Raw genomic sequence first — 8,277 nt, forward strand, 5'->3', positions numbered from 1 at the left:
CAAAACTTTATATGGAACCAAAAAAGAGCTCGAATACCGAAAGAGCTTCAAGCCAAAGAGCTTGAATTGTTTCCAAAGCAAGAAGAACAAAGCTGGAACCATCACATTATCTGACTTCAAATTATACCACAAGATTATAGTAACCAAAACAGCATGGTACTGGTGGAAAAAAAAAGACATATAGATCAATGGAATGAAATTGATAACCTGGAAATAAAACATATACTTATAATCAACTGATTTTTGACAAAATTGATTAAAAGAAACACTGAAGAAGTGTTACAGCTCTTTTAGAATTTGTCTAGCAGGTTTTGCGGTTTTTGCCAGAAAACCCCTAAAGAAAAAAAAAACAAACACTGAAGAAAGGACACCCCATTAAATAAATTGCGCTGAAAATATTAAAGAGCCATATGCAGAAGAATAAAATTGGATCCCTATCTCTTATATACAAAAATTTACACAAGATGTGTTACACCCTTAAATATGAGACCTAAACATATAAAAATCCTAAAAAACAAACTATGAAAAACTCTTCTGGACATTGTCATAGACAGAATTAATTATTAAGTCATCAAAAGTAAATGCAACAAAAATAAAAACAGACAAGTGGAATTTAAATAAACTAAAAAGCATCTGCATAGCAAAAGAAATAATCAAAAGGTTAAACAGACTACAGAGTCAGAGAAAATATTTGCAAACTACCTACCCAATACAAGGCTAATATCCAGAATCTACAAACAACACAATAAGAAAAAGAAAAGCAAAAAAAAAAAAAATCAAGTAGCTCCATTAAAAAGTGGACAAAGGACATGAACAGACATTTTTCAAAACAAAACATGCAAGCTTCCAAAAATATTAAAGAATGCTCAACACCACTAGTCATTAGACAAATGTAAATCAAAACCATGATGGTATACTATCTCACACCAGTTAGAATGGCTATCATTACAGTTAAAAGCCAAACAAAACAACAGCAAAAACCAGATATTGGTAAGGATGCAGAGAAAAGGGAATATTATGCACTTAGGTAGGAAGGTAAATTAGTTCAACTTCTATGGAAAACAGCATGGAGACTTCTCAACGAACTAAAAATAGGACTACCATTTAGTCCAGAAATTCCATCCTTGGTTAACTATCCAAATAAAAGAAATAATTATATCAAAAGACACCTGCATTTGTATGTTGATTGCACCACTATTCATAAAGTCATGGACTCAACCTATGTGTTCACCAATGAATAAAGAAAATGTTACATATATATATACACCTTGGTATACTAGTCAGCCATAAAACAGAATAAAATCACGTTCCTTGCAGCAACATAGACGGAGCTGGAGGTCAATACCATAAGTAAAATCACTTAGAAATGAAGGCAAATACCACGTGATCTTGCTTCTAATTTGGAGCTAAACAATGAGTCCATTTTGATACACGGAGGGGAATAAGAGACATTAGATATTCCAAAAGGTGGGTAGGTGGTAGGGGGAGGGGGGTTGATAAATTATTTGGTACAATGCTCACCATTTGAGTGATGGGTACACTAAAGTCCTGGACTTCACAACTACACAATATGCCCATGTAACAAAACTGCACTTGTACTCTTAAATCTATAAAAATAATACAATAAAGCAGTCCTTTCCTCTTCCCACACAGATACTTTGTTTCCTTCCAAATCCAACTAGCTAGGAATATCAACATAAATGAATTAACTTTATTTCAGATGCAGTTCAAAGGGAGGGCAAGATTACTAGCAGAAATCTTTGAAGGAGCTAACCTTATATGATAGTATCTGATAAAGGGTGCATTGCATTTGTAAAGAAAAAAAGGAGGTTAATTCAGTTTGTTTATCATGCATAAATTCCTAATTAGGTAATTCCACTATGTTTGAAACATATAAGTAATGATAACTTTTTAGCAATATGCTTTAAAAAGTGATAATTTTGTTAATAGTTCACAACAGTCCTGGCCATAAATGCCTAGCCACTCATGATAAAAGTCATGACCACAGCCAAGTAGCCCCATGCAAATGAGAATCCTCTGGTGTTTTCTCTGGCAACAATATCCACTGTACACTTTTCTGGCAGTCATTGGCATCACTTATTTTTCTCCTCTGTATGTGGCCTGATCCAGTCTCCCTATTCTTTTGTCATGCTCTTTTTTGTGGGTCAAGGTGGCTGGGGGGAGAACTATGTTAATTAGATCTAAATAATTATAAGCTTGCTTGGCTCAGAGTACATTGCAGTTTATACACCTATCTAAATGGTATTATTTGTGTGGTGAATTAGAAATCAAGCAGCAACAGGAGGCCTAAGGTAAAGACCATCAGGAAGCGCGGTAACACCTGGGAACACCTCAGGGTGGTTACAGAGCAGGGAATATTGCTCTGGTCCCACAAATGCCTTCTCAACATGGAGACTGTATGAGCACCTCATAAAGAGGACTTATGCAAAGATCTCTGGGAAGGGAGGTGACCTCTGCTCACAAGATCCGTAGGGTCTTTACAGATCAGAGCTGGCAAGGAGGAGAAAAGCCTTGCGAGGCAGAGTTGACTGAACGCCTCAGGCTCTGCCTAGCTTCTCAGAATATGGAGTGATTTTCATTGCTCTATGCCCTCAATGCTCCGGAGATAAAAGCCCCTTGATGCATTGGGTGTGGTCAGACCCCCTGGCTCCTCATCCACTATACTTCTTATGCAGCTGCACCCTGATAACAATCTATGATAAACTCAGAGTACTAGTTTACCATGTCTTAGAAGGATCTCAAGTGCTCTCTGCCTGCCTGGGCTATCTTATCTACCCCTTCACCTTTCCCTTCCACGCCCATAAGATCAATGAGATTATGCACATAATAAAAGTGTTTGGAGCCCAGAGCTCAGGGCCGAGGCATTTCCCAAGCTTGCATCACTCCCTTGGACCCATGCTGGAAATTCTACTCTTCTGTCTCTGTCTTTTTTTTTCTCAATCCCTCATCACCGCTGGGACTAAGGGCACCCACGTCCGGAGTTGGGCTGGTTCACATTTCTCATCATCACTGTGTATTACATATAACCTTTTAATCTTGCTTAGGTTAGGGACTCTGCTTTCTGCTCCACTGGGTTTAGGGAAGCTGACAGGCAACCTTGAAGCTTCCGTTTGTTTTACTGCTAAGCCATAAGCCCATTTTTCTATGAAAATGCTAAGCACTTAAAGAAAAAAAAAAGACCATAACTGTAATTTAACTTCTGGAAGGAGAAAAGTATACTTTCATTAATCTAACCAAGTGAAAACAGAGTAAGTACCTGGGTATTTACCCCTCAAAATGAAAACATGTATTTACACAGAAAATTGTATGAGTGTTCATAGTATCATTATTTGTATTAGCCCCAAAGTGGATGCCCCATGCAAATGTTCATCTACTGATAAACACATTTTAATATTGTGGTATATCTATTCAACGGAATATTATTCACACATAAAAAGAAAAAAGTACCAATAGATTAATCCTTTACAATTTATGTAAATATAAGAAGTGATCCAGAAAAGGCCACATGTTATATGATTCCAATTATATAAAATATTCAGAATATGCAAATCCATAGAGACAGAAAGTAGTTTAGTGTTTGTCAGGGGACGGGAGGCATGGACGGGAAGTGACTGTAATTTGGCATGAGGAATCTTTTTAGGTTGATGAACATTTTCTGAAATTAGATAGTCAGATGGTTGCAGAAATACAATAGATTTTTTGTCCCAGAGTTATGCCATGTAATTTTAAATGCCACTTATTGTACTTTTTTTTTTCTTTTGACTGTTTTTAGACACAAGATCTCACTCTATCACCCAGACTGGAGTGTAGTGGCATGATTATAGCTTACTGAATTCTTGAACTTCTGGGCTCAAATGATCCTTCTGCCTCAGAAGGATCTGAGATCTCTTCAGGAGAAGATCTAGGAACTTAAGCATATGCTATTATGCCCAACTAATTTTTTCTTGTTCTTATTTTTGTAGAGATGGGGTCTTGTTATGTTGCCCAGACTGTTCTCAAACACCTGGCCTCAAACACCTGTTTCCACCTCAGCCTCCCAAAGCTCTGGGACTATAGGGATGAGCCATCATACATGACCTGAATTTTATACTTTATATGGATAAATTTAATGTTACATAAATTAATCTCAATAAAAAATTATATCTCAATAAAAATATTTTAACAATGTGATGTGTATAGATTTTAGAGGTGTACTGTGTTGAGGCTGTCTTTCCTTCTCATTTACTCTTAAAATACAACATTCCTAATGAAATACTTTCTATAAGGTAGACAAAAAAAAGTTTCTTTTAAGATAAAAAATAACTATCACAGTCTCTGGTTTTACCATGAGTTATTTCTCGGAACATTTCCTCTGAATCTGAAATTTCTTAACAAACTATTACTTAAAACAAAGTGTTGTGTATAACTACTTACACTTCTAAGAAGTATTTAATACTGACTATCAATATTTCCACTACCAGAGATAGCAAGTTCAACCACTGTCTCAGAGTAGCTTCTATGAAAAGAGTGGATGGTGTTCTCCATGGCATCTTCCATTTATAAGCCTTGCATTGTTTCTTTCTTCTGAACTCTATTGCACCTCCTTTTCTACTTCTAACTTTCACTTGGTGCTGATTTTCTCCCAGAGTTATGTTTTAAACATGTATGTTGTCTTCATTGGCTAGGCTGAACCTGTACAGTTATTCAAGGTCATATTTTATTGAGCCCTGTTTTAGATTAAACATAATAAGGACAGAAAAAAACCAGCTTTATAGGATCAAGTTCCCTTTTTCTCACCCTAAGAGACAGAGAAGCCTGAGTGCCAATACTTCAATGAAGAATCTTGATAGAGACAGATGACTCTTTGGAATTCTAGGTCAAGTTAGCTCATATTAATTTATCACTCAACAAAAGATTAAAAGCTTCTAAACAAATTTCTTCTTTTCTTCATTTGTTAATTCATTTTGCCATTTGTTTATTTAATAGTTATGTAGGCTACTTGTTATGTACCGATTTTTGAACTACATGTTGGAAAGGGTAAGATACATAAAAAAAAAAAAAAAAAAAAAAGAATTCCCTGAGTAAACTATCAAATTACTGGAAGAGAAAAACTTATAATACTTAAAATCAGATATGAGGAATGCTACTGTAGGGGAATACAGGGTACTATTGGAGCACATAAAAACAAGAGAACTTAATCTAGACTGAAGAAGTCACAGAAAGCTTCCCAGGGAATGTACCATCTAAGCTGGACCTGGAGGATGAATTGGGAGTTACACAGGCCAGCAAGATACAAAACCCTGCTCCTGAGGAAAGAGCAGTGCACAGGCCTGGGTGTAAAAGAGTGCATGGAACTACTGGAAGACCAAGCAGTTGGTCCCGTCCTTCTGATTGAAGTATAGAGAGCAAGCAGAGAAAGTGTCAAGATATGAGGCTGGAGAAGTTGGCAGCCTGAGATTATAAAGGGCTTTGTGTATGGATAAAGTTCTAAATACTATCCTGAGAACAAAGGGAACATCAATGAAGAATTTCAAGCAGGACTTGGGAACCACAAGGAAATGATAAATGTTTGAGGTGACAGATGCACCAAACATAATTATTTGATCATTACACAATGTATACATGTATTGAAATATCACAATGCTCCTGATAAATGTGTATAATTATGTGTCAATTTAAAACAAAATATGTCTTTTAAATAAACATTTTAAGCAGGAAGATAACACTATCTTATTGATTATTTGTGACTGTCTTCTAGAAAAGGGATTCATTGAACAGGGTGGATCTACACAATGAGCACATGGAGATTAATTAAATGAGATTAATTTACCAACTTCTTTTTTTTTTTTGAGACAGAGTCTGGCTCTGTCACCAGGCACCAAGCTGGAGTGCGGTGGCGCGATCTTGGCTCACGGCAACCTCCACCTCCTGAGTTCAAGAAATTCTTCTCCTCAGGATCCCGAGTAGCTGGGACTATAGGTATGCACCACCATGCCCAGGTAATTTTTGTATTTTTTTAGTAGAGATGGGGTTTCACCATGTTGGCCAGGATGGTCTCAATCTCTTGACCTCGTGATCTACCCACCTCAGCCTCCCAAAGGGCTGAGATTACAGGCATGAGCCACAGCTCCTGGCCTACCAACTTCTCAAAAGGTTTAGCTTAGCATCAAAGTGATGCTGAAGACCATTTATCATGCTGTATCATATTAGACTGTGAAGTCAATCAAAATGGTCCTGTGGATGAAAACCTTCAGTTGCCTTCAGAATCTCTTGGAAAAATTTTTTCCCAGGAAGTATGTTGAGTATTTTGAGCTGTGCACATCTTTTCTTGAACTGGTAGATCAAATAGATAAGATTTTGCTTATGACCTTCTGTCTCTTTGCCTTAAATCATGCCCTTTTAATGTCGACTTCTAGACACCTCTTCCCTCCGCAACTTCTATATTTTCTTATTTTAATGCCCACTTAAATAAGATACCCTGTCATGATGTATTGATAGTCTAATTTTGACAGTACACTGTGTCACATCCCAAGCTGCCTTAGCCCAGATGTGATACAGTCTACAAAATAAGTTATAGCTTAACACATGCTTCATGAATATAAAGCTTCTGAGTTGGTTCAAGGTACAAAATTGCCAGCTGGGAGAACAAAAGCAGTGGTTTCAGAGTGTTAACATACCAAAATACACCTGTTTGGAAGACAGAGAGCAGGATCTCCTTAAGATTCACTGTTAATTATTCACAACGGAAAACAGGAATTTGGTGTACCATTTGTCCCACAGCTAAAAGAGAACAGATGGTTTCTATACAAGGTCTCTAAGAAATCAAGTTTGCCATTCTTACTGGCTCAAGAGAAAAATGTTGAAGGCATTCTGGCTTTCTAAAGAGGCACTTATTTTTACCATTGACTCAAAAACAATTATTCTAAATGAGGGAAAATGCAGCAAAAGTACTCAAAATTACAACGGAAAGGTAAATTTCATTTTTATAACTCAGAAATACACATTTTGCTCTTGTTCAGGGTGACTTTATTGAATAATTAAGGGGATCCGATGGTTAACAAACCTCAATACTGACTTTGCATAGTTCATGATTATATTGAAAGATATCTTACAGGAAATGTTCCTGAATTAAATAGCAAGGTCCAGGTGTGCTCTCCCTGGAAGAGAAAATGCTTCTATTTGTTACTTATTCTCTTAATATACCTTTCAAAGGTGGGGACAGCCTGTGACTGCAAAAGAGAGTCCACTATTGAACTGCTTCTTGATTCAATTCCCAAGGACATGGTTGATGTTGGAAGCTAAAAATGATGCAAATAAACAGCTGTAGTACAGCCTGACAAATCCCCTAGATTATTGTCAGGGATGTTTTTTTAAATCTTATTTTTCTCACATTATCAGCTAAGTACTATAATTTTAATACTACCAGCTTTTTGTGCAACACACACTGCTTAAATCAACTTCTATACTGTTCTATCATCCATGTGTTTCAAGCATGTGGAACAAGCACAGTTCCATTTACAGTACAGAAGAGAGGCATTAGACTTTTCTTTGAACTCCTTATAATGAAATATGTAATATTCATAAAGTACTTCCAACCAGGCACTCTTATACACATAGCTCAGAGATATGGGTTCGGTGTTAGACCACCACGATAAATCACAGTAAATTTAGTCAGACAAAATTTTTGGCTTCCCAGTGAATATAAAAGTTAGGTTTACATCATACTATAGTCAATTAATTATGCAATAGCATCATGTCTAAAATTCTTGATATATATATTTTAAAGAAAAAATACTTTCTTACTAAAAAATGCTAGAGATCATCTGGGCCTTTCTCAAGTCATAATAATTTTGCTGATGGAGGGTCTTACCCTGATGTTGATAGCTGCTGACTGATTAGGGTGGTGGTTGATGAAGGCTGGAATGGCTGTAGCAATTTTGAAAATTATAATACAATAAACTTTGCTACATTGACTCTTCTATTTATGAAAGTTTTATCCATACCATGTGGTGTTGTTTGAAGCATTTTACCCCCAGTAAAACTTTTTTCAAAATTGGAGTCAATTCTTTCAAACCCTGGTATAGCTTAATTAAGTTTATGTAATATTCTAAATCTTCCATTGTCATTTTAACAATGTTCATGACATATTCACCAGGAATATATTTTACCTCTAGAATCCACTTTCTTTGCTCCTGCACAGAAAGCAACATCTCATCTATTCAAGTTATAAAATGAGATTACAGCAATTCAGTCCAATCTTCAGGCTCCACTTTCCAC

At 36.3% G+C, this 8,277-nt stretch overlaps 1 non-coding gene across 1 annotated transcript; it reads left to right on the top strand.

The window, feature by feature from the left end:
- Nucleotides 1-274: 274 nt before the first annotated feature.
- On the top strand, nt 275-336 carry LOC118150792 (U7 small nuclear RNA). Its single transcript, XR_004738929.1, has one exon. It is a non-coding gene; the product is annotated as a U7 small nuclear RNA (small nuclear RNA).
- The last annotated feature ends 7,941 nt before the right edge of the window (nt 337-8,277 follow it).

This window comes from Callithrix jacchus, chromosome X (genome assembly GCF_049354715.1).
Source record: "Callithrix jacchus isolate 240 chromosome X, calJac240_pri, whole genome shotgun sequence".
NCBI lineage: Eukaryota > Metazoa > Chordata > Mammalia > Primates > Cebidae > Callithrix > Callithrix jacchus.